General features: G+C 40.8%; 1 protein-coding gene across 2 annotated transcripts in view; it reads left to right on the top strand.

Annotated features, from left to right (window-relative positions):
- BOC (BOC cell adhesion associated, oncogene regulated) overlaps positions 1–26,662 on the top strand; it is a 247,391-nt gene that overhangs the window by 79,280 nt on the left and 141,449 nt on the right. For both annotated transcript variants that reach the window (XM_033211258.1, XM_033211264.1), the window contains one exon: positions 14,348–14,417. The gene's annotated coding sequence lies outside the window, so the exon portion shown is untranslated. The remainder of the gene's footprint in view (positions 1–14,347; positions 14,418–26,662) is intronic.

Genomic DNA, 26,662 nt, shown 5'->3' with positions numbered 1-26,662 from the left:
GATGGGAAATCCAGTATCAGCCCACATGGAATATTGCTTTGGCTGAGCTTCAGGGTAGTGGTTCAGAGTTCCAACATGCTTGTTTTCACTTACTCTGGAGGGCCACTGCTAGGACACAGGGGCCCTACGTGGCTCAGCTGATAGGGGAGTCCTCTGGTCTGGGTTCATTGCTTCTTTCTTAAACTTTAATAGCATTTTATAGCAGAAAATGCAGTGCACTGGGAAGCCCTAACTTACTGATCACACTAGCTGAGCTAAATGAACATTATAATCAGTCTCACATCAGTACAGCCCAGATCTCCCTGTACCCCAACTTTTTTTTTTTTTTTTTTTGAGACAGAGTCTTGCTCTGTCACCCAGGCTGGAGTGCAGCATCGTGATTTTGGCTGACTGCAACCTCTACCTCCCAGGTTCAAGCAATTCTCCTGCTTCAGCCTCCCAAGTAGCTGGGATTATAGGCACACACCACCGTGCCTGGCTAATTCTAGTATTTTTAGTAGAGACAGGGTTTCACCACGTTGTCCAGGCTGGTCTTGAACTCGTGACCTCAGGTGATCCACCTGTCTGGGCCTCCCAAAGTGCTGGGATTATATGAGCTACTGCAACTGGCCAAGGCCAGGTTGTTTTTTTTTTAAGATGGAATTTTGCTCTTGTTGCCCAGACTGGAATGCAATGACGCAATATTAGCTCGCCGCAACCTCTGCCTCCCAGGTTCACGTAATTTTCCCGCTTCAGCCTCCCAAGTAGCTGGGATTACAGGCATGCACCACCACACCTGGCTACTTTTGTGTTTTAGTAGAAATGGGGTTTCTCCATGTTGGTCAGGCTGGTCTCGAACTCCTGACATCAGGTGATCCACCTGCCTCGGCCTCCCAAAGTGCTGGGATTACAGGCATGAGCCACTGCACCCAGCCAAGGCCAGGTTTTTTTTACCAAAACAATTTTTCAAGAAAACGTTTTGTGATTTTTAGAGCTGTTTTTCAGATTTAGAAATTGTAGATAAGAGACTATAGACCTACTTAATGAAAAAAGCATGCTAAGCCTTTGGCACAAGAAAGATAGTTTCAAATCCCATCAGTCTGATTTGAGAGCAGTTGCTTAACTGCTCTGAAGTTCAGTTTTCTCATTTGCAAAAAATCAAAAACAAACAAACAAACAAAAACAGGTTATTGTTACTACCTTGCAGTGTTACTTAGAAAATGAAATGAAACATTGTGCGCGTAGCACCTGACATCAGGTAAGTAAAAAGAAAAAAGGTATTTATTATTTTTAGGATATGTGTAGATATGCAAGGATGAAGAAAAATGAAATACTGAGAGAAACAAGAAACATAGATTGGATAAGGCAGATCAGCTATGATGGAAAACCTTAACTTCAGTATGAGAAGCAGTAGGGGGAAAAAAAAAGTCTGAAGGATGATAACTTGATAATGAGCTAGGTGGGTTCCAGGGAAGAAACATGGTACCTTGGAGCTAAAGAATGAGCAAAAAGTTCAGCTAGAAAAGGTTGAGAACCAGCATGTTTACCTGCCTATTGGGTTTGTAAAGAACTAGTCAATGATAGCATCAAGTGAATTTTTCTCATAGGACCATCTGATTTTTATTCACCTGGGTATATATCTACCCTAACATTTAATTGCACTTTGAACTAAGTGACTAAATTCATATTGCACCAAAGCCCCCAAACAGAAATGAGAAATACATTACAACAGCTGCTACTTAGCGCATGCTTTCCTGAAGAGCCAGGCACCGCGCTACGCCATTTTACATTCATTCCCTCCTGCAATTCTCACAATGCTATGAGGTATGTATTGTTTTCTCCATTCTATGGGTGAGGAAACTGAGGCTCAGAGAGGTTAAATGGTTTCCCAAGGTCACATAGGTAGTGAGTGGCAGAGCTGGAATTCACTTCAAAGTCTGAATGGCTGCAAGAACCATGTTCTTAACTACTGCAATATGCTTATCTCCTGCTGATGAACAAGAAATATTAGTCATTGGTTTTATATGAGAAATCCCTAATCTCTCAGATATTGGAAATGGAAGGCTACCACAGTGGAGCGTTTGTGGGAAAGATCTTGGGCCCCTTCACCATAGTTCCTCCCTGAGCCATGTCCTAGCCCCAGCCTGACATCCACCAGATACCACCAGCACAGGGCCAAGACCCCACAATCCTTTTAAGGGCCCACAAACATGTTTTAATTTATCATAAAATCAAAAGAAAAAAATGATGAATGTAATTTATACCAATGGACTTATAAAAGATAATTTTTAATACTTTTTTATGGAGAAAGGTGTACACAAAGGCAAAAGTACCTAAGGCCCACGAAATGCAGCCCTGCATGTTTTCTCAAATAATCCAGAAAATGTGTGGTGTGTAACTGTTATCCTTGCATAGCATAGGCTCCTCTTTCATTCATTTGGGGGGTTATATCATCCTAGAAACCCTTAAGTAGAAAACATACGCTTCTCTTGGCAGGCTGTTCTTTTTGGCTAACACAAAAGTTGATACAAATATGTCCAAATACTCAAATATACAAATGTGAACAGATATTTATGCCTCAAGACACACAAGCTAAACCCCAGAATAGTATACCCCTGGTTATCCACGGGCATACATTCACAAGCACCAGGGGGCAGCCCTAGGAAATTCAGTGCAAATATACTGGCCAACACGTGCACGCGCACACACACAAACACACACACACACATACACACCATTTCCCTCAACAATAAGCAAATAGACAATGAGCCAAGAAGATCAAATTACCATCCAGTGAACAGTTAAAAAGAGAAAAATCCCAGATTTGGAGCCTAATCTGCAGTAGTTAAATAAAGGGGTAAGAGTGAGTTGGAAAAGGGAGATTGCTTTGCAAATTGAACCGATGTACTTTTATTTTCAGGGTCCAAGACCAGTTCTCCTTAATGATGGTTCCCAGAGATTCTCCAATTAGGTTCCCCTGATCTTTGAGGAGTCCAGATCTGCACAGCTTGGCAATAGCATCAGATTTGATCTTTTACGGCCCAGAAGCTTGAACTGGGGAGTTGAGAGGAGGGGAGAAGGGGAGTGGATAAAAGCTTTGTGAGGGCTCCATGGTTAAAAACAAGTTCAAAAACAGCTGAAAAGCCAGGGAAAAAACAATCTCATTAATTGGACCCCTTTCACCTCTTTCCTTTCCCATTCTGCCCATAGTTCTCTTCCTTCCACGGAATGTACCCAGGCAAAACAGTTGAAAGAAAGGAATTATCCACCCTATTCTCCAAAGCCAAGGGTTTTTATTTTGTTTTTGTTTTTGTTAATTGGGAGTAAAAATGTGAGGCAATCTCTGGGCAAAACTACCTTTGAGTCCTGCCTGTTTGGAATCAAATCCCAAACCTATGCTAATAGGAAGATGAATACTTACCTCAATATGGTTTCTGTAATAGTTATTTCCCTAGAATATTGAGAGATTTGCATGTTTTGGGACAGAATGCTATCTTTTTAAATAATAACCACAATAAGTGATCATTGTGCCAGGCCCTATGCTAAGTACATTATCTGCAATAATGCCATTTAATCCTCACAGCTTCACAAAGTAGGCGCTGTTATTGCAGAAACAGGATTTTATAGAAAAGACAACTGAATTTGGAGACATTAAATAATTTACCCAAGTCATCACAGCTATTAAATAGCTCAGATGCAGTGTAACTCAGAGGTGTCATTGTATAATTTACATGTGGGTTTGTTCTATTAGTCATCATTTAATTTTTTTCCAAGCTGTAACTACTAGAAATAATATATTTTTAAAATTGTACTTTAAAAATTTTTATATTTTAATTTTTGTGGTATATAGTAGGTGTATATATTAATGCAGTACATGAGATACTTGATAAGGCATGCAATGCATAATAATCACATCATGGTAAATGGAGTATCCATCCCCTCAAGCATTCATTCTTTGTGTTACAAACAATCCAATCATACACTTTTAGTTTTTTAAAAATGTGACGATGTTCTTTTTGTGCAAAAAGCTTTTATCTTATTTTTGATTATTTTCTTAGAATAAATTCATAATAGTAAGATGTCTAGATCAAATAAATGGCTTAAATATTTTTTGGCTCTCACAGTGTGGTGCCAAATTGCATTTTCAAGGGCCTTTGCCAATTTACGCTGGGAATATCAACATAAGAGTGGTATGTTTTTCTTGCATCCTTGCCAATACTGTCATCTGAAGATGAGATTTGTCCACTCTCTGGTCACCATTCCACATTCAAAGGCAAGGGTTCTCAGGAATTTCGTTTCAGTGGCCAGGGGTATTCCAAGGTGATGAAGAAGCTGGATTATAATGGGCTCTGCAAAGGTCCCATCTCCCATCCGTTAGCGAATCCCTTTAATTCTACCATTTAGGTAGAGTCCCTTTTGGCTTAAGGCTTAGAGTATTTCTAAAATGCCCTCTGGAAGGTGTTACTTTAAATGGCTATCACTATTTATGGTCTCTTGCGAAGATGAGCGACTACTAGGTTGTTTTGAGAAGAAGGGGAAGTCAGTGATTGGAGTTCTGGGTGGTAGGGGTGAAGGAAAGGGAGTTGGGGAGGGTTCAGAGCTAAGAGCAGGTCCTTTCCCTCCCCATTTAGCCAATGTTTTTATTTTTCTTGTTTTCCCTTTTCAGTGCCAGTGCATGGGAAAGTAGATTTCATGTATTCATTCACTCATTCCTTTTTTTTTTTTTTTGATAAAAGGAGTTTCCCTCTTTCTTGGGCTGCAGTGCAGTGGTTCAATCATGGGTCACTGCAGTTCTCGAACTCCAAGGCTCAAGCAATCCTTCCACTTCAACCCCAAGTAGCTAATACTACTAGGTATATACTACCATGCCTGACTAATTTATTATCATTATTATTATTATTATTATTGTAGAGCTAGGGGTCTTGCTATGTTGTTCAGGCTGGTCTGAACTTCTGGCTTCAAGCAATCCTCCTGCTTCAGCCTCCCAATATGCTGGAATGTGAGCCACCATGCCTGGCCTCCATGCTTTTTTGAGTGCGTGCTCTGGTGTAGACTCCAATTATAGGCATTGGAGAGGGACACGTCAGTGAACAAAACAAAGCTTCTACCCGAATGAGGCCTATGTTTTAGCGAGGGCAGACAGACAAATAAGTATATATAATGTCAGGAAGTGATGAATGCTATGAAGTGTTGTCTCTAAAGAGGAAAATTGTTGTAAGCCATGGTCTCTTCCTATGCTAGAGACAGGCAATCCACAGACTGAAGGGTTGGGGACATATGTGTGAGACTGGAAGATATGGCAGGAAAATAAAAATTATAGGCAAAGCAATTATTAGCAAACAAGGCAGTTTTCTGACTCTTATTAGAAAGTACTACAGATTCCCTTCACTTCCCATATGAAAGATCTATGATTTTAGTCAGCAGGTCCTTCACTTTTCTGTAAAAATGTAAAAGATGCGTCTAGATACAGTGTTATTGTTCTGTATCTAGATACAAGGTTACTGTTCTACAGCAAGGGCAAAAAAAATTCTTGCAGGCTTCCTTCTGAGAAGGGCCTGTGCTGGAAGAAGTAAAGTAGAAAGCCCTGGGGAAGTCTAGACTTGCCCCAATCCGCTGAGAGACTTGGGCCAGGCCCTTCACTGCTCTGCCCTGGACTTCTTAAAGCCTAATTAAGTAAAATGAGGGGTATAGACTCTAGAAGGAAGGTCTCTGTGGTCCCATCCAACCTGAGCCATCTTTTTCTACCCCAGCTTACATTTCTGCCTGTGAGCCTTACAAGCACACAACAGGATTAATCCATCAGCTCTGCTGGGCTGGGAGAGGGAGGGAGCCAGGCAGAGGAAGTATCAATGATAACTGCACTCCAGTGAGCACTGAAGAGGCTCCATTCATGGACCAACAAAACCTGGGAGAAGCCTCAGACTTAATCAGCCAAGGAGGCTCCAGCAGCAGGAACAAAAGAAATCAAAGCTTCATTGGGCAATGCAGGCACAGCTTCTGTGTTCCTGCTGAGACCTGAACCCACTGGGTCCCCAGCAGACAAGAGGTGGTAGGCATGGGCGTGGACGTGGGTGCGTGAGCACGCGCGCGCACACACACACACAGACACACACACACACACACACAGGGTTTACAGGTTTCCGGAAGAAAGGACAGAACAAAGATGTGCAGACCAGGCACCTGCAGAATGAGACTATAGCTGATATGATTAAACAAGAGCTTCATTTCACATTACCTTTTAGACTATGCTCTAGGAATGCTTCCACAGTAGTTGAATGTTTTTCAGTTAAGATCCATGTTACACTTAATAAGTGAAGAATGCTTTAATGAGATTCAACATGAAACTCTGGCATGCACTTCTGCATAAAACCTTTCAGGGCCCTACAGTTACTTGTTTCTTAACATGATATAGTAGTTGCAATACTTTGTATCATGCCTTTCCACAGAACATCTAGCTAGGTATATTTTTGTTCTACATCTAGCTAGGCATGTTTCTTTTTGTTATGTGTTCAGACAGTCTTCTAGTGAAGTAGGTTGAGATTATGCATCATGCCTAAGTGGGATGCTTAATCTGATTTAATAAGTGGGAAAACGGAGGTTGTGCTTCTTAAGGCTGCTTATTACGCCTATGTGTACCACCATGATCACCTGAGCCAACTTCATCACTAGGGTGATCATTGTCCCTGAACTGATGGTGGTGGGAATGAGCATATCGTCATCACCCTTCCTTAGGAAGTGCCAGAAGGAAGACAGGCGATTAAGATGCCACATAAAACTCAGTAACCTTATTGGAAAGAGTGCCTTCTCTGTGCTAGTGTAAATGCCACACTCTGTGTCTTTTTCAGGTGCTGAAAGTATCTGGAAGATTCCATTATTATCAGGATGACTCACAACATTTAATAATTACTTGTTTTTGTTTTGTTTTGTGTGCCCGTGTTTTATATGATGTGACCTTTTGCTGCCCTGTACTATCATAAATTGCATCTTTCTGAAGGCAGTTCTGAGTAAGTTTGTGTCCATGAGTATGTGCTAGCACTTCAGCTTATGGGCATTGCCTTCAAGAAGCAGCTGGAGCTGTCAACAATCTGTTGTGAGGTCCTCAACTAGCTCATTTGTTAAGTAGCTTTAGGACAAATATTCTTGGCTGGAAAATCTAGTATAAAAATGAAAAGGAGAGTCCTGCAAACAAAGAATACAGTTCACTGTGTTGAGTTACATTTAGAGTTAAAAAATATTTTTGAGTTGTCATGACCAGTAGATGACAGACATGATTTTTACTTTTAAAATATGGTACCTGTGATGACAACTGATTGTAGGCAAAACCACAGAGATGCTTCTTTTGCTTGAATTCAGCTATTTTCCTTTTCTGTGTTCTTCTCCCCGTTGTGATTTGTTCTTACCCATGAATTAGGTGGCTCTTGAGTTGCTCTTGATCTTACCCCTGCTCTTTGCTGTTATCCCTAAGCAGTGCTCTTTATCTGGGGCCAAACCCACTTCTTCTCCTCTCTCAAGACTTTCCAGCCAAGGAGCCTGACTTTCCGGTCCAGGTGCAAGTTCCTGATGCTGGATAATTCCAGGCATCATGTCTACAAGAGAGAGCTTTGGGGACAGAAAAGCCTTTACACAGCACTCATCTCAGATTCCCCATGGAGAGTCTGCCTATGCATTGAGTCTGGCCCCTTCAGACCACTTTTTCTTTTCATCACAGAGGGAGCCCGAGCTCTTGGCCAGGCTTGTGAGCAGAGCAAAGGCAGTTGCTATCGCTATAGAACCACTTAAAGCTTTGTGTGTGTGTGTGTGAGGGAAGACCTTCTGGTAGGCCTTATTACATCCTACTGGTTCTCCTCCCACTTCTGTGGTGTGAATGTTAATTATGTAGGAGCAAACCACTCCATCATTACAGATCTTACCTTCCCACTCTAGTCTGTTTCCCAGTGAAAATATAGCTTCTGCAGCCATCAGCCCCTATAGTTGACCCCTCTGGCTTTACAGACACTTCCTGCTTTTGGTGGCAACTTTCATCTGAAAAGATTAGAGGTGTTTTGTGCAGCCAGCACACAGTGGAGACAGTGTACATTTGCAGAGCTGAACAGACTGCCAAGAAAGACAGTGCCCTTCTGCTGTAAAATTCCAGTAGAAGTCCCGTGGCTGGAATGGTGACACACAAGGGGGTCTAAGGCTCACAGCAGGCTATCATAGTCCGCTTTGTAATCCTTACAAATATTGAAATATGGCTTTGCAGGGGGTAGTTTATGTAAGATGAGGTAAGTTAGCCATGGGACTTTCCCCATAGTCAAAAAGTTTGAGAGCATTGAAGAAAAGTATAGCCTTGGTAGGAAGCCAAGGAAGGGCCACCATCTTTGAAGGGTATCTTCTGTTGCTCCTGAAAATGGGCAGCTCAGCCTTTGACACAGCAGGATGCAGAGAAGGCCCACTGATGCCCTTGGCCTCAGAGACTCATCACTGTCCTTTCAGACTCCAGGTCCTGACTCTCTTGACATCATTAGAGCAGCATCCTCCATGCCCCAGGTGCTGACATAGCCTGCAAATCACACACACACACACACACACACACACACACACACACAGAGATGCCATTTGTTAATTTACCCAGAAAAATACCACTAATAAGAGTACTGGTTGTTTCACTTTGGCCCGATCTGCACATGGGCTTAGAATGCGGGCAGTGAGTTAAGCTTCGGAAGTGTCTCTCCATTGAGATGCTTTAGGCCGTCTCAGCAAGTCAAGGACAAGAAGATTCTGTCCAGAGCTGTTATAGTGCCTGAGTGGGTTTACCAACATTTGCCTCTGCAACACCCCACCTTTCTCTTTATTCTTATAACTGATCATTTCTTCCCACCCACCCCACTCCCCAGACAGACACATTTCGTTCTAAAGCATTCTTCAAGCAGTATGCATACAACTGGTTGGATTCTAGTGCTGCCCTTTATGGTTCCCTGAGATTTCCCTTAGTTCACCTTAATTGGTTTCTTAGGTATCCTTAAGCTCTTGGCTCACACGTTTATAAATGATTTTTTATCTTACTTCCAGAGATGACTAATTACATCAATTGTGTGTGGATTTCAGTGGTTTAACTCTTATTTAAACTGTATTTCCAAGTCTTATAACATATCTTACTGTGGCCTTTAGGCCCTTCACCGTCTTCTTAACTAGTCTGTTGGTAGAAGCAAACCTTCCAATGTCCCAGCCCCTGAATGGCAGAGACAGACACTGAACTATGCATTCCAGCTATTATACTTCCTCTGAACTGAACATTAGCCTTCCTCTGAACTGAACATTAGCCTTCACTCTTTCAATGAAGCCAGCTTTAAACATTCTTCCCACACTGCACGTGGGGAGCCATGGGGATAGTTAGCTGAACTTTCACAACACCAACTTGTTGAAAGCAGAGGAATCAAATAAATGATGAAAGCAGCTGCAAATGAGCTTGTTGCAAACTGAAAAATGAGCAACCCACGTCCTCAATTAGGGCTAGGAGTGGAAGTTTAACGGCCCCCCTTTCAGGGTCACTTAGTTGGTTGTAGTTTACAGGATGGTCCCAGCTCTGGAGGTATCATTTGCTCCTCAAACATCTACTCGTAGCCTCCACCATGCTAGGCACGAAGTGTGGGGTAGGATGACTAAGAGATGAATGAGACATCATGCTTGCACTCCAGGAAGTCACAGTCTAGTGACGGTAGGACACTGGCTTGCTGGCAAGTGATTCCTGAAAGAAATGATGGAATAATGACTGACAAGAAGAAGAAGGGAATTACCTAAAGAGGCGTTCAACCTTGCAGGACTTCATGCAAGCACAAGGCTGTTTCTTTGCTCTAAGAGCACTCATTCCTCCTTTTCCTTTTCCGTGTCTCTTTTCTCCTGGCCTGTGGGGTCTGGCGGCTTGTCTATGTGATGGCTGCAGCTGCTGCTCTACAGAATGAGTCACCTCCACCCATCCCCCTATATGAGCATCTCCGCACTCCATGAATTGTGGACCTTCACATTAAGCATTCAGGATTGTGGACCTTCAGATTAAGCATAAATTTGAGCTAAAGTATTTATTTATTTATTTTTTAATTAGAGTGAAAACTCTTATTTGAATACGAATGTGCTTCCCTGCTTCATTTTGAAGCATAAGGATTGTGATAATTTCTGATGGAGAAAAGGGCACAGGAAGGCCCCCTTTAAAAAAACGGCACGTGCCCAGTATCCTGAGACCCCAGGGCCAGAAACCTCGAACTAATAAGTGACAAAAGGCAAAGGAATTAAACTAGCCACATTTAAAATGCTAACTAGGAAAGGTGGATTGATTTTGACTAAATTAAATCCCAAAACCATGTAAAATGTTCCAAGAACGTGTATTCCTGAAGATTTTGTTGTTTATAAAATGCTGGTCCAACATATTATGAAATCAGCAATATTTAATAAGTGTCAATCACCTTACTCAGCACTGGAAATGCTGAGCAAGACACAGTCACAGCCCTTGTGGTTTCTTAATGTTTCATCACGGTAAAAGACACAGCTTCCTAAAGCTTCTGCCTGAAGTGAAAGTTAGTCTGTGTCTCTGTCGCTACCACTCTCTGCCTTCCCTTTTGTCTTTCTTTCCTCCGCTACGCTGATGATAGTCATGGACACAGTACATTGGCAACTAGCACACTGATGTCCAGGCACTGCTTGTGTGGTCCACGATGTGCTATATGATTGTATCAGTCAGGACAGACTAGGTTATGTCGCAGTAACAAACAACTTTCAAATCTAAGTGACTTAAATAATAAAGGTTTCTTTTGTACTGAAGCTACGTATTCATCACAATTCAGCAGGAAACTTTGCTTATTGTAGTCACCTGGAGTCCCAGGCTGATGGAGCAGCCACCATCTTGAATGCTGCTGGCTATTGTACCAAAGAGACAAGAAAGTTCTAAAAAGTCACAAATAGGCTCCAGGCTCCAACCTGGAAGTGTCTGTTGCGTGTCACTTCCACACAAAATTCAAAGGTCATAACTAGTTACAAGATTCCACTGAACCATAGGAATTCAAGAAGTTCAGTCTTCCCCATGCCCAGATTAAGGAAAATGAACGATTTTGCCAAGAGCACTAGCAAGCACTGCAATGGTGTATAGCAGATTTGATATGCTGACCTAAGCCTACGGTGTTAGGCCACTGGGTGATCTCAGCCTTATCATAGTGAATCTTGCCTCTCCAGCCTCCATGGAAAGTAGAAAAAGCACGGTACTGGAAAGCTTTCCAGATAATCTGATCCCAGGGTGATCCTTCATGCTACTCTAAAGCCACATAGATAAACACAAAAAAATGATGAGGAGGGTGGGAAGCTAGTGTAATGAGATGATTAAATGCAGAGACTTAAAAACCAGACAGATTTGGCCTTGCATTCTGGTTCCACCATTTACTATTCATGTGAACTTTGGCAAATTTCTCTTTTCTGTGTCTCGGTTTTCTCATTTACAAAATGGGACTAACAAAGCTTACTTTATAAGTTTATTGTTGGGTTGCACTAAGATAAAGCATACCCTTAGCCCAGTACCTGGTAACTTACAAGGACTCAGTAAGTGGTAACTGTCATTCATAGTGTTAGGATTGGAATAATAAGCCAGTATTAGCACAATGTCTGAAAGATGATGTGTAACAAACTAAAGCATTTTTTTAATTGTTGCCTTTCCTTGAAATGCTCTAAGTATTAAGAAAAGGAGTGTGGACCGTGTGCAGTGGCTCACGCTTGTAATCCCGGCACTTTAGGAGGCCAAGGTGGGAGGACTGCTGGAGCCCAGGAGTTTGAGACCAACCTGGACAACTTAGTGAGACCTCATTGCTACAAAAAAAATTTTTTTAAAGCCAGGTATGGTGGCAGGTGTCTGTAGTCCCCACTACCTGGGTGGTTGAGGTGAGAGGATTGCTTCAGTCCACAATGCTGAGGTTACAGTAAGCCACGATCAAGCCATGGCACTTTAGCCTGGGCAACAGAGCCAGACCTTATTTCAAAAAAAAAAAAAAAAAGAAAAGGAGTACGGGAAAGAGATGAACCCAAGTATTATTCACCTGAGACACTGGTATGCGACATCTGGAATATTCATATCTTTTCCAACATACATCCTTTGGGGACACTATGTATGAAATTCCTCAAATAGGCATAGTGATGAGGAAGATAGGCTCTAGTGTCAGACTGTCTAAGTTAAAGTTCAAACTACCAATATACAGCTCTGCCACCTCAGGCAGCCTCCTTTACCTCTTCCTCATCTGTAAAATGGGGATAATAACTAACGTGGCATGGAGTGACCATGTTGATTAAGTATGTTAATGTACATAAAATGCTTAGCCTAGTGCCTGGCATGTAATAATGACTCAATGAATGTTAGAATTATTAAACATGAGGAAATCAAGACTCCAAAAACTTAAGTCACTTGCCTAAGATCACACAGTTAGTAATCAGAAAAATTTAGACTCTGGTTTTTCCAAATTCAAAGCACATGTGCCTGCATTTTACCACCTCATTCTATTATTTACACTTACATAATTGCCTATAGGACTTCATTAAGCTTCTGAAATTTGGGTCAAGCCATTCTCAAGCACAGTTGAAGAAAAGCAAGAAATCATATCGTGAACTATCACAGTGGCAGAAAGTAAATGGAGTCCCTCCATTTTCAAGACTGGCCCAAACAGGCTCCTAAAGTTGCTTACCCTATAAGAAATGAGAGGTGTTACTTCACAGTTTTTGATTACCCACTATTGAGTATCTATGCTTCATCAGGCTCAGTACTAGGTGAGTTGCTTGTGTTTTCTCATTTAATTTTCACACAGCTCTTTGATGGAAGTAAGCACTTATTATCCCCTTTTTACGGAGGAGGAAAGCTAAGATTCAAAGGGTTAAGTAACCTACTCAAGGTCACATAGGTAGAAAATGGCAAAACCTCTGAAAGATAAATTAGGTTGAAAACAACCTTTATGTACAATATAATCTTATTTTTAAAAAAAAAATTTTGATCAGCATCTTCCAGATCTCCAGAGTAATAAACGCTGATTAGAGAAAATGTTGAAAGAAAAGTATAAAGAAGCAGGAAATATTATCTATGACTCTACTGCCCAGTGTCACTCACTGTTAACTTTAGTACAGTTCCTTTGAGTCCTCTCTCCATCTTTCTTTTTTACTGTATAGGTGAAATCACACTATATAATTGTGTAATGCAGTTTTATTCAACTCTATAAAGTTGGTGTTATATAATCAAATAGAATAGTTATGCAACCAGTATTTTAATACACTCTACTTTTTAAGAGAAAGAAGTGAAGGACAACAAAAAGGTGATAGACCTAATTTATTTCAAAAACCCAAACAAAACACTGCCAGGCTGTGGCCCGTGGTTGCTATAAATTCCTTTCTGTTTTCCACCCCTTTTCCATCTACAGCATTGGGGATTGATGTCCATTTTGTTGACCACAATGATGATTCACAAGCATCACAGATTAAAGGACGTTTAATGACACTTCCCTCCCTTGGCTTGCACGTGGACAGGCCAGCACTTGAGCAGGCCAGACTACGGGACCACTCAGTGGACATCAGAAACAGGAGATGAACCACATCTCCCTCCTGTGGCCTGGATCGTGTTCCAATTTCCTCTTTTGGTCATTCTTGCTGGCTCTACAGTAGCCCTCGTCTCTAGGATCTAAATGTCAGGTCTTCCTTCTCTGCAGCCCTTAGACAATTCTCTGACTAACCATAGACTGTGGAAAATGGCAGCTGGATTGCCTTTGGGTGGAGTCCTTGCCCTATGGCATAGGAAGCAAAGGAAAGGAGAGAGACGCCCTTTGAGATTAATGAAAATGCTCTCAGCCTAATAAACTCGAAAAATAGCTTCCCTGTGATACAAACGCGTGGCCCCTAAGGGTCCTAAAGAGAGAGCTTGGGAGATTCCAGCTGGCCACAGAGATGCTAAAGGTCAGAAGCAGACTTTAAGGGTTTGCTGTTTCATAGGTTTAAAGACCAGGTCTGTGTTTTGATAACTGACTTGCTAATAGCTGGTCACTTGGGTTGCTTCTTCCAGCTCTTTGTTTGTTTTAAATAAGGAGATTCAGCCAGTCATAATGGGAGGAGCTGCAAATGACTTCCCCAGTTGGGAGTGCCTGCTTGTTTTTCCTTCTGCCTGGGCATGCTGATGTGCAGGCCACACTCACAGACTCATACGTCTGAGGAGATAGCCCAAGGGAGCCCTCGATTTGTATATTTATATAGGATGTGTGTATAAGAGTGTGCTCAAGTATCAAAATACATAGGTAACCATGGGTGAAAAGAGGAATTCTGTTGCAAGAATTTAAATATACTGTTTCTCATACATTTATTTCTTCATCCATTCCTTTAACAGGCACTTATTGAGCACCCGCTGTGAGAAGTACTATGCTATTTGCTGTGAGACCTGCTGAGATTTCTAAAAGGTGGGTCTTTATTTCTCCCCCTTCAGAAGCTTTCCATCCAATGGGGGCACTATCTGATCATTCATTAAAGCACACACGAGTCATCCACAATGAAAGATATCATGGGATAAATGCTTTGGGAATGGTACCGAAGACAGGTGCTATAAGAACCCAGAGGAGTATGTGTTCACTTTGGGCTGAAAAGACATCAAAGAAGATCAGTGGAGGAGGGAGTGGTGCGCTAGGAATCATACAGCAAATATCCAGTGGCAAGAAAAGGCACAGCATATTGGGAGTTTCAAGAAGACTGGTTTACCTGGAGAGGATTCTCATGATAAGGTTGATTGAAATAAAATTAGAAGCCAGGAGTCAGATTGTATAGAGCCTTGAATGCCAAGTTCAGTTGACTTACACACATATAGATGAGGAAGTGGGAGGGAGGTAGCTCCCAAGGTCTCAGAAATCCAGGTGATAGGACTGAAATTATAACATAGAATGGTTCTTTACTTTCAGAATGGTTTCTAGGCCAGTAAGCCATCAATACACTCAAAGAAAATAAATTCATATGGAATCTGCCACAGTTGTAGAAAGGATATAACCTCAAAATAAAGGGTAGCCCTTTAAGTTGAATCCATTAAGAAAAGTTAAATTATGCTTATTTTTTTCACCATGACCTAGTAAAAATTCTATCACAACCACTGATATAGCTAAATCCCCTTTATTTCAACTCCAAGCTCCTCAAGGAACCTTGTTAATATCAGATGCGGCTATAGGAGAAGACATAAGAGGCTCCCTTAGTGCATTAGCTGCTACCCTGGTCTTGCACTTTGGTCTCTTGAGAACCTTGCTAGCATGAATAAGCGTCCTCAAGTGGGATCAGCTCTTGAGACACTGGCTAAGTTACATTTCTTTTTTCTTTTTTTTTTTTTTTTTAAGAGACAGGGAGTCACTATGTTGCCCAGGCTGGTCTCAAACTCCTGGGCTCTAGCAATATTCTCATCTCATCCTCCGAAAGTAATGGGATTACAGACGTGAGCCACCATGCCTGGCTCAACCAAGTCACATTTCTGAATCTTCAAGTTTAAGACTAAAAACCCTGGACTTGCCTTTGTGAATCCACCAAATGGCTCTTTCCAGACTCTGATTGGGGCAGTTTACCAGCTTTCCCTCTAGGCCTCCTTAAAAAGCACCCAATCCTTCCAAATACACACAGTTCTGGGTGATGGAAAACTTTAATAGACTTAGGTGGCTTGCATATGTAAATCACCAAGAACTAAATATAATTAAAAACTTTACACTAAAAAACCCTAAATATTCATGCATTTTTTGATGATTCAAGAACTATATCACCAAAAGACATAACCAGAATATGTCAGAACTCTCAAAACACAACAGAAAACAAGCAACCCAATGTAAAAGATGTAATTAAACAGGCACTTAGCGAAAAAGGATAGCTAGATGATAAGTAAGTACACAAAAAGTTTTCAACAATTATTCATCATTAGGGAAATGTCCATTAAAACTACAATGTGTTACCACTGTACATAAAATAAAAAATACTGACAATACCAAGTGCTGACAAGGATGCAGAGCAACTGGAAATCTCATGCATTGCGCATATGAATGCAAAGTAGTAAAGCCACTCTGGACCATGGTTTGGCAATTCCTTACAAAGTTAAACATGTAGAAACCATGTGACCCAACAATCCCATCCCTCAGGTTTTTGCTCTAGAGAAATGAAAGCTTATGTTCACACAAAAACCTGTACAAGTATGTTTATAGCAGCTCTAGTCAGAATCACCAAAAGCTTGAAACCAGCTACCCAGCTGTCCTTAAATAAGTAAATGGGTAACAAAAGCCACCTCAGAATCTTACGATTTTTGGGGGGAGCATTATGACCAATTAGCATCACGAGGTGGTCCCATAGAAGGAAAATGGTCATATTTTTCTTCTACTTATTAAGATCCCAGATAAAGTGATAGATAAAGTGAGGATTCCAGATAAGAAAATGTGTAAACATTAGCCACACTGTGAGTTATGAGTGTTTGTGTTGCAGCTAAATGCACAAGCATTGAGTATGAAATGCAGGTTTTGAAAGAGCAGAAGAACAAAGCATGTGAGTAGGAGAAGCAAGAGAAAGGCTGCATGTAGAATAAATAAAAGCATCTCTGTTCATCAGTGTTGACTTCAACCTCAGAACCTAAGTGAAGCAATCGTATGTATGAGTGTATGTATGTGTGTGGTCTGTGTTCATTTGAAGGACCAAGAGCCTTTGATTAAATTTTTTAAAATTAAGACTCAGAATCATTCAGTGTTTTTAAAAACTGATCTCTTTAAGGAGAAGAATCCTATGTTTTGATGGACATGAGAACAGACAAACTTAAAGAATTGGGAGAGCAGGAGGCCCTGCCAGAGGAAGGCCTGTCTAAATCCACATACCAGTGCAGGCTGTCTTTGGCTGTCCTACACGCTAAGGGACATAACTCAGCACAACCAATCCCATGATACGTCAGCCACTGCATCCATAAACCAGTGACCACTTCTGAAGCAGTAAAAGTTTTTTTGCTGCAAATCTATCTCCAGGATCCTAAATATGTTTAATTGGGGTGAGCCATTAACTAAATTAAATAAGACATACGTTTACCAGCAGGTGGCAATAGAGGTAATGGTGTCTCCCAAAATGTTAACCTTGCATTATTTTATATGCCAGAAACGGGAGCCTTCAAAACTTGATTAGGTCCCAACTTAACTTCACTCTATCTTATATTTGCATTCGGAGATGAAATTATTCAAGCCAAGATATTGTAATCAGAAACATAAATTTTTATTTTATTAAGCTGATATTGTGCTTCATTTTCTAAGGGTGGCTCCTCCAGGAGTTTGATATTTTTAATTGAAAAATTGGAAAAATAAAACATTATATATAGTGTCATGAGTTAGACTTATTTGTGGTCAAGGGAGGCTTTAAAAGGTGAAATAAACACTATTTTCAAATATAGCTGCCCGGCGTTATTTAATAGTGGAACCCAAATTCTCTTGTGAAAAAAGACAAAGCAATTCGACCACTTTTGAATGTCAAAGATATACTAGGTTCCTAAGTGACTTTCTTAAACCTTTGCTAATTCTTTTCACATATGAGAAAACCCTTCGGTTTCAATGGGAAAAATAAACGTTTTATTCTCACATAATTTCAAAGACTATTGTAACAGGATAGTTTGCTCTAAAGCTCGTGTCCCATCTGGAAGGCATTATTGCAAAAACATTGTACCCTACTGTCCTGATCCTAGAACTTGTAGAATGCCTGTACTTCTTCCTGCTTCACCAAACTTCTCTGATTGTCTGGCTCCTCTCTTTCGGCATAGGTTCCTGGGCTCGCGTCTAAGTCTTAGTCTCATTTCCCATGGTCCCTCTTTTTTCCTGTGGTTAATCCCTCCTTTCATTTCCCACAATCTCTCTCTCATAACTGGACTTGGAATACATAATTTAGAAAAATATATACGTAGAAAATAAAAATGTTATTTAGAAAAATAAAACTCTTTCTTTCTATATTTTATGATCTTAAATTTAAAAGCTTGTTCAGTTCCATATTTCTAAAAACCAGAAATAAATTACTTGTCAATTATTTAACTTAATTTTTAACTAAGTATGCACATTCATGTGATTCAAAATTTAAAAGGTGCAAAAAGGTAGCAAAAAATTTCCCTCCTACTCTTTCTTCCAGCCAGTAGCAACTAATGCTTCAAGTTTCTGATGAATATTTCCAGAGATGGGTATATACCAGCAATTACATATATGTGCAGGTGTGTATGTGTATACATATGTGTATATATGTATATATCTTTATATGTATATCTACACACACATGCACATATATATGTAGATATTCTTTATCTTTCCTGATTCTTACACAAATGACAAATAATAGCATACTTTACATAAAAGCAGCTTGCTTTTTTTTTTACTTAGCTATTATACATAACTTGGCAATTAATCCCTATCAATCCAGAGAGAGCTTTCTCTTCCCTTTTTCATAGCCACAGAGTATTGAACTGTATGGATAGCCCATAATTTATTTCAATCTGACCACTACACACACCACTTTGTATGTTATTAGTTAAATAATTTCTGCTTTTAGTTTCTACTTTCTTTAGGTTTATTATTATTATTCAGTTCTTTTTACTAACTCTTTGAGTCAGATGTTACTTCAGTTTAAACAAAAGATGTTACTTTTGTTTATGATTCTACATATGGAAGGCTATGAATTTTCCTCTGAGCACTGCTTTAAATTGCAGTCCTTAGGTTCTAGTATATAGTTATTTCTAAATTAGTTTCTGGCACAGAATTGGATTAATCATCATCCTTAATTTATGATACACTCTCATCATTAGTAAATGCATAGCCATTTTTTGTTTAGTTCTTCCTTTTTTTAACATAATTTTTAAAATATGGACCCATCACCCAACGCATCTTGACAGTAACCTCCATCTACCTATATCGCCCCTCCCATACCCTCCCTCTGCTTCTGTCTATACCACTCCTCCAACCATCAGAGATAAAGATCATGCTGAATTCTTTGTTTTCCATTTCCTTGCTTTCTTTTTTATATAGCTTCCTAGCTTCTGTCTATCTTCTATCTTTCCTTAAAATACATTTTTATTTTAAATTTAAACATTTTATTATTTTCTGAATGTTAGGTTTGATTTTGATTTTCTTTATGATCCAAGAGTTGCTTTAAAAAGAGTTTTGGGGTTTTTTCCTAGATATTAGAATATTTTGTTGTTTTATTATCTTGTTTTATTAAGATCTGGCTATATTACATCATGAACAGAAAATGCCTCCTGCACTATTTTTACATGTTGGAATTTATTGGTGTTTTTCTTTCGGTTAAAATGTGATCACTTCTGGATATCCCATAGGATGCTCTGTATCCACCTGTCTGTCTCTCCAATTTTGGGGGCAGTGATTGCCCTGTGGACTCACTTCTCTGATAGATCTAAGAAGAGTTGCTGATTTTGTAGTTTGTTTGGCTTTTTAAATTGTATATATTTAAGGTGTACAACATGATATTTTGATATACCTATATGCAGTAAAATGCTTACTCCAGCCAAGCAAATTAACCCACCCATCATCTTCTATAGTTACTGTGTGTGTGTGTGTGTGTGTGTGTGTGTGTGTGTGTTTGTGTGTTAAGAGCACCTAAAATCTACTCTCTTGGCAAATTTTCAATGTATGATACGGTAGTACTAACTGTAGTCCTCATGCTGTATGTTAGATCTCTAGACTTATTCATCCTACATAACTACAAATTTGTACCCTTTGACCTATTTCTCCCCATTTCCTACCCCTCCCATACCCTGGTTTAACTCTCTGTGCTTGGTTTCTTACTTATGATTACAATGGAATGGTAACTTCTAAGTTCCTTATATGTCAGACTGGAAACCAGGAGTCCTTATGTCAGTATTTAAAAATCAGTTTAGAGGTGATGAACAGTTCATCCTCTCCAAACATCTCTTAGACAAATCAGCATGACTCTGAGGTGACAGTTAAGAACCAATTGACACAGCGAAGTTATGCAGGTTACCCAAGGTCATACAGCAGGCTAGAAACTGAGTGGGAATTCTATTCAGCGCCTGAACTCGCAGCCTTGTGTGCAGACCACATTGTTTGTAAACAAACTAGCTCACAGCTAAACTAGACAAATGTGCCTGAAAATAGTTACTTGTGGATGCCAAACGTGGCCTCTTATGCATAGTCAATAAGCAAAGGAATCCAAAAGTCAGTCAGGGCCCTTTGCACACGCATGATCATGAGAACCCAGCTCTGAGAGACTATGCCCCAAGGAGCGGAGGACCGGCCATCATTGATGGTGAGCACAGTAATTATCCATTACGTTTGGATGGCCTCCCTCCGATTTTGAAACACTTTCACATGATTTATCTCAGAAGTTCTTGCCAGACATACTAGGAGGCTGATATTTTTTGTTTTGGTTGGTGCTTCAAGGAGGCCAGCAACTCAGCACTGGGAGCCTAACCTGCCCTAATGAGCATAAGGAAATGGGCACAAACCCTGGTTTTTAGATAAACACAAGAAGTGATCTCTGGGGTCAGATTTAAGTGGGCGAGACAGACAGCATTACTTTGACAAGGGGCAAAGTAGAAACACAGCACAGGTATGGGAACTGTGCACCTCTTGGTTACCAGTAGATAGGAGGATCCAGTCTATGATAATTTAACCCGAATGAGATACCATGACTTTATTATAATTTTTGCATCCTCTGTGTCTAGCTCAGAATATAGCATGTCGAAGACGTCCAGTAGATGCTTGAAGAATGAATGAATGAAGTATTTTCTGCACACCACCGCCAATGTATTACTCTCTGGGGTGAATAAATATTTACTAGCATCCTATCAGGTTAAGGGTTAGATGCTTTCAAGTAGATTTCTTAACTTGCAAAACATCATGGTAAAGATGAAAGAGAGGGCCTGTGTTTTCTCTGTTTCTTACCATACCAAGTCTAGGTGCCTATTCCTGATTTTCAAAACTACCCATGGTCAGACCCAATGCCTACCTCTATAGCCTTTCACCCCACCACTCTCCATGTGTCCTGGTGCTCTTACTGTTCATTCTGGCCTTTTCTGCCCATCCTGGTACACCTTTCTTTGTCTCCCTTTCTATCCCAATCATTTTATTCCAACCTCCTCTATGGAGGCTTCCTTGACTATCTTGGCCCTCAGTGATCAACTGTTCTTTTAAATTACTTTAATCTGGAGAGTTGACATCCATATATTTTACACTCACTTTTCTCCTATGCTATTGAGTTATTTTAGGTACATGTTATGTTTGACTAGTTGGATTATAAGTTCTTTAAGAATAGGGCTTGTGGCCGGGCATGATGGCTCATGCCTATAATCCCAGCATTTTGGGAGACTGAGGCAGGTAGATCACCTGAAGTCAGGAGTTCAAGACCCACCTGGCCAACATGGTGAAACCCTGTCTCTACTAAAAATACAAAAATCAGCCGGATGTGGTGGTGGACACCTGTAATCCCAGCTACGCAGGAGGCTAAGGCAGGAGAATTGTTTGAACCCGGGATGTGGAGGTTGCAGTGAGCCAAGATCTGGCCACTGCACTCCAGCCTGGGAGACAGAGTGAGACTCCAGCAAAAAAAAAAAAAAAAAAAAGAATAGGGCTTGTATTTAGTAGATCTGGGCACATCATGGGAGATCAATAAATAGCTTTTCACTGATTGATTAAATGTAAACACATTATTGGAGAAGCTACTTCATTGCTTGGAAACTTCCTGAAACATGTATAGTGTTAGGTATACAATATCCTTGCCCATGCTGAGGTGTTAAAAAAAAGTTCTTCTCAAAGCCAAATGAATCGTACTCTTGGTTTCTTCCTGTCTCAGTCACCTTCCCCTTTCACTATTCAGCAGATTAACCTCCACACAGGGCCTCTGGTTGCATGCTCTCAGTCTCCTCTGGTCTCCTGCACCATTAGTTCCCTCCAATCCTCCAGACCCATCAGCTGCCATGATGCTGCCTCCTAGATTTTCCTGCTCACCTACTGCTGAACCACACACCCAACCCTCCTTTGCTACAGTGGTCATCCAACGACATAGCCAAGAAATTATGGAAGTTTGATAGAAATTAAACTAAGGCTATGAACAATAGTGGTTAAAAGTAGAAATAAAATGATGTCATTTTGGCAGTCTGCAGGTTATCTACTAGAATCCTTCTTCCCCTTCTTCCCGGGCACATAGCATGACTATATTTTCTGGTCTTCCTTGCAGTGAAGTAAAGTCATGTAACTAAATGACTAAATTCTTTCCAAAGATGTAAGTGGAAGTTTTGTATACCCTCAACAGGTCTGGGTCATTTATTCTGTGTTCTTCCACACTCTTTATGTGGGCTGGGTGATGTGGCCTTAAGGGTCGGTAGAGCCACAGGGTCTAAGAAGCTATGGTCCCTTAACTAACTTGTGAAAGAGAGCTGCACTGCAGCCAGGAGCACCTCCCTTGAGCAATTGTATGAGAAACAAACTTCTACTGTGTTCAAACCATTATACATTTGGCATGTATTTACGGCAGCAATTCAGTCTACCCTAACTAACACATCCATTAAGTGAATGAACAAAGGTAGAACTGTTACTGCACTCTTACTTGACTCCAGAGGAGCATATAATTGAGAAGGAAAGAATATTTGCCTAATAACAAAAGGGAAGAAAGCCATAGGTGAATGTGAGTTGTATTTGCATAAAATAGGATTGAGAAACTTTGTGCGATGAAGGTTCTTATAGCAAAGACCTGGGTTTTTCATTGTTAACTGTCTCATTGGAACTATTAATTAACCCATGGATAAAACAGAATTCCTTGGGGACAGGTTCCTTGTTAATGTGTGGGCCTTACACATATTAGGTACTCAATAAATACTTGTTAACTAAAATTAAATCAAGGGGGTAAGAATCTCAACTCCAGCCCATTTATAGAAATGGAGCATAGCCAATTCTTTTTTTTTTTTGACGAGTTTTGCTCTGTCACCCAGGCTGGAGTGCAGTGGCACGATCTTGGCTCACTGCATTCTCTGCCTCAGTCTTCCGAGTAGCTGGAATTACAGGCGCCCACCACCATACCCAGCTAATTTTTTTTTTTTTTTTTTTTAACAGAGACAGGGTTTCACCATCTTGGTCAGGCTGATCTTGAACTCCTGACCTCGTGATCCACCTGCCTCAGCCTCCCAAAGTGCTGGGATTACAGGCGTGAGTCACTGCACCTGGCTGGCCAATTCTTATTAACAAAGTGTAATGTCCAAAGAAGGGAATCAAAGGTTGTAGGGTCTTAAAGCCATGTCAGATAAGAAGCACTGAGGAAATGTAAATGTCTAACCTAGAGAGAAAAAGAGAAACAGAGAGAGAGAGAGAGAGAGAGAGAGAGAGAGAGTGTGTGTGTGTGTGTGTGTGTGTGTGTGTGTGGAGGGAGATAGAGAAGGAGGGAGAGAGGTACTGAGAACCACAACTGTTGTTTAATAATTTGAAGAGCTGTCATGGGGAAGAGGAGATGTAGTCCACATTCCTTAAAAGTAAAACTGTAACTAAACTTCTGTTTTATACAAAAAGAGATTCCCAACAAGTACAGACAATGGAACAGGCTGCCTTGGAAAGGACTAAACTTTTCCTTACAGGAAGTACTTCATCCAGGGCTGCCAGTTGGGAACATTGCAGAAGGTTATCCTGCACTGAGTATGAAATTAAGAGAGTGAAATTCCCTTTGGAAGGTTCCAAGTGGTCCCAAGAGGCTTGTACTAATAAGGCATTTGGGAGACACTCTGTTCCAGGATCACCTGTGATTTCCAATAGTCTCTGTGCCAATTCCCAGTTGTTCCCACAAGGATGACTCTTTAGCTGGTTGCAAGAGGGAGGTACAAAGAAGTCTGGGAGAAAGGAAGCCATGTGCCAAGCCACAAAATCTGTTATCTGGTAGTTTATCCAAAATCTAGCTTGTGGGGAGAGGAGAGCAGCTGATAGAGATAGACAAAGCCCTTAGCCTCCCAACATCTCCCTTACTAAATTACATCAGTTTAATGGAGCTTTTAGTCTAGAATACCTAATAGAAAGATAAAGCCAATTTGATTACCTGCATCGTGTTGGTTTTAAGAGATCAGTACCTGATGGGAAGAGGAAAAGCTAACTTTACCATACAGGCTTTATGAAGATCAAGCCCAGGTAGACACCAAGGAAGGAATGTCCAAAGTTGGCAGTGTGAGGGCTGGAGGTATCTGGGGTGCTGGGGAACTGAAGGAGTGGGAGAACAGTGGTGAAGGGTTTTGCCTACTCTGCAGTTTAGCCTGAGGCCTTGGTGCATCTCTGAGAACTTTCTCTGGGCTGAAGACATTGTTTGCCAACACCCAAATTGGGATGTCAGGACTTGTTTATAAACTGCAAACAGCTCACCACAGCTTAGACTCGTCTTCCCAGTCTAGGCCAGTCTGCTCTCCTCAGGTTCAAACCCAGGTCTCCTTATCCCTCTCTCTGGGAGAAAGAAGCAGGGAAGGAAAAGAAGGATGCTCTCTGTGCTAAATATCTTCCCACGAAGAAAGAGTGTATCAGCTGTCTATTCTCATGTGAGTCCAGTCACCACCTCCACCAACCCCAACAATGTATTCCTTCTGTGGTCAGTGTGATTCCAATATGACTCTACAGTTTCTTTTTCAGGGACTTCTGGAATCCATCTGCAAGGAATGCCAGCTGGTGGCTCTTAAATACCCAGAAACCTAAGAAAGAGTACTGGACAGTGCGGAAACTTAAAAAGTGGGACAAGATAGGCACTACCAGCTCTCAGGGTGTGAGAGAGGGGAGTTATGGGTGAATTGCATTCAGTGAAGGCTTCACAGAGGAAGAGAAGGCGAACCTGAGTCTTAAGATTTAGTTATACAAAGAGAAAGCAAGGGAATTTCAGGTTGGAAGGACTATGCAGGGTAAAGGGAATATAAAAGAGTCTGTTGGGAGCCAATGTGTGAGAGTCTGACTGGATGAATTTATTGGAGAAATTGAATACTCTGTACAACAACCTCTCACCACCTGCAGCCTCCAAGCGCCATGCCAGCTCTACCCATGGTTGTTTATGAGTCTCTGGACAGGAATGACCATTCCGTGGTTGAATCTGGTATATTAGAGAATGCACACATAATGTTTACCTGCAAAGAATATGGCAAAACCTCTCATGAAGTTTTAAGATCAAATGGAGAAAAGTTGCCTGCAGAAAAGTATGATTAAATAAATGTATAGCTGATTCAATCACTTGACCAAATTTGTACTCATCTCTTGCCCCCAACTCTACCACTGTTTATGTGTTCCCCATCTCTGTGATGGGTTATTCATCCAATGGAAATAAATGGTAATGGATTCTTAAAAATAAGTCATCACACACAGATTAGAATGTCCCTGGAGATTCCCAGCATATGTATTGTCTCAAGAGGTACTTAAAGGATTTTTTAGGTCCTTTCTCCAGGACCTAAATGTAGGACACTTAAAAGTCATGGTTCTAAATGTTTCACATAGTACTTGGGACCTTTATATTTTCCAGTTCTAGAGTAGTGACACATTCTGTTCAGATTAACATAAGAGCATCCTAGAGCACTTAAATAATGAATGCTTCCATTTAAACCAACTCATGAAGTGTGAATAAAAAATTCAGGCTGGGCACAGTGGCTCATACCTGTATTCCCAGCACTTTAGGAGGCTGAGCAGGGAGAACTGCTTGAGCCTAGGAATTTGAGACCAGCCTGGGCAATCATAGTGAGACTTTGTCTCTACAAATAAATTTTTAAAAATTATTCAGGTGGGGTAGTGCCCACCCATAATCCCAGCTACCCAGAAGGACGAGGCAGGAGTGTCACTCAAGCCCAGGTGTTTGAGGCTGCAGTGAGCTATGACTGTGCCACTGCACTCCAGCCTGGGTGACAGAGCAAAACTCTGTCTCAAGAAATAAGAATAATAATAAAGAAAAGTTCAAATGCCAATGTCACACATAATGTTTCTGCCATTGAAAAATATTATTTATGCTGTGTTTTCCCCACTAACACACTCCGACTCACACAATTAAAGTGGTTTACCTACATCCGCAAGTCCATGTCAAATATATGCAAATGAGAAGACAACAGTGAGAAAAGAGAAAGGAGACAATTGATCATAGAACGGAAGGAAGGATGGGAAATGTCTCTTATAATTCATCAAGACACAAATAGAGATATCTCATTGTTTGTTTTTTTTTTAAGGCACCGGATCTACTGAGAAATAAATAAACATTAAAAATATATATATAATCTAAAGGACAGCCTGGATACGTGGAACATCACGACTCAGAAAGCACCAGCAGAGTCCAGCAAACAAATTGTAAAATGCCAAAGCATCCTTTCTCTGGCATCACTTTGAAAGGCTGAGAATAGCTCTCCTCACAGGTCTTGAAGAATAAGGACCCAGCAGCAGTCTGACCTGGAAGTCACAGTAGGGAGATGTAAGTACTCTTGAAATCCCTTCTCTCCCCAGGCTCGTGAGAGTTCTGATTGAGCTTATGAGATCCAGTTTTACAAATCACAGGAGCGTATGAACTGTGGATGATCAAGGAGAGTCTTCATTTCTGAAAGACAGATGCTTCTGTGGACAAGATGAGGCTGCCCCAGAGCTGTAACAGTTTGAGCAGAAATGTCTTCCAAAGGGGAAAACATTCCCACTTTTTGTTTGGAAGCCTCACTTTTTTCTCTGAAGTT

This window comes from Trachypithecus francoisi, unplaced genomic scaffold (genome assembly GCF_009764315.1).
Source record: "Trachypithecus francoisi isolate TF-2019V2 unplaced genomic scaffold, Tfra_2.0 Lachesis_group0, whole genome shotgun sequence".
NCBI lineage: Eukaryota > Metazoa > Chordata > Mammalia > Primates > Cercopithecidae > Trachypithecus > Trachypithecus francoisi.
Note: the sequence above shows the minus strand (reverse complement) of the source record. Positions and strands in the feature narration are given on the sequence as shown.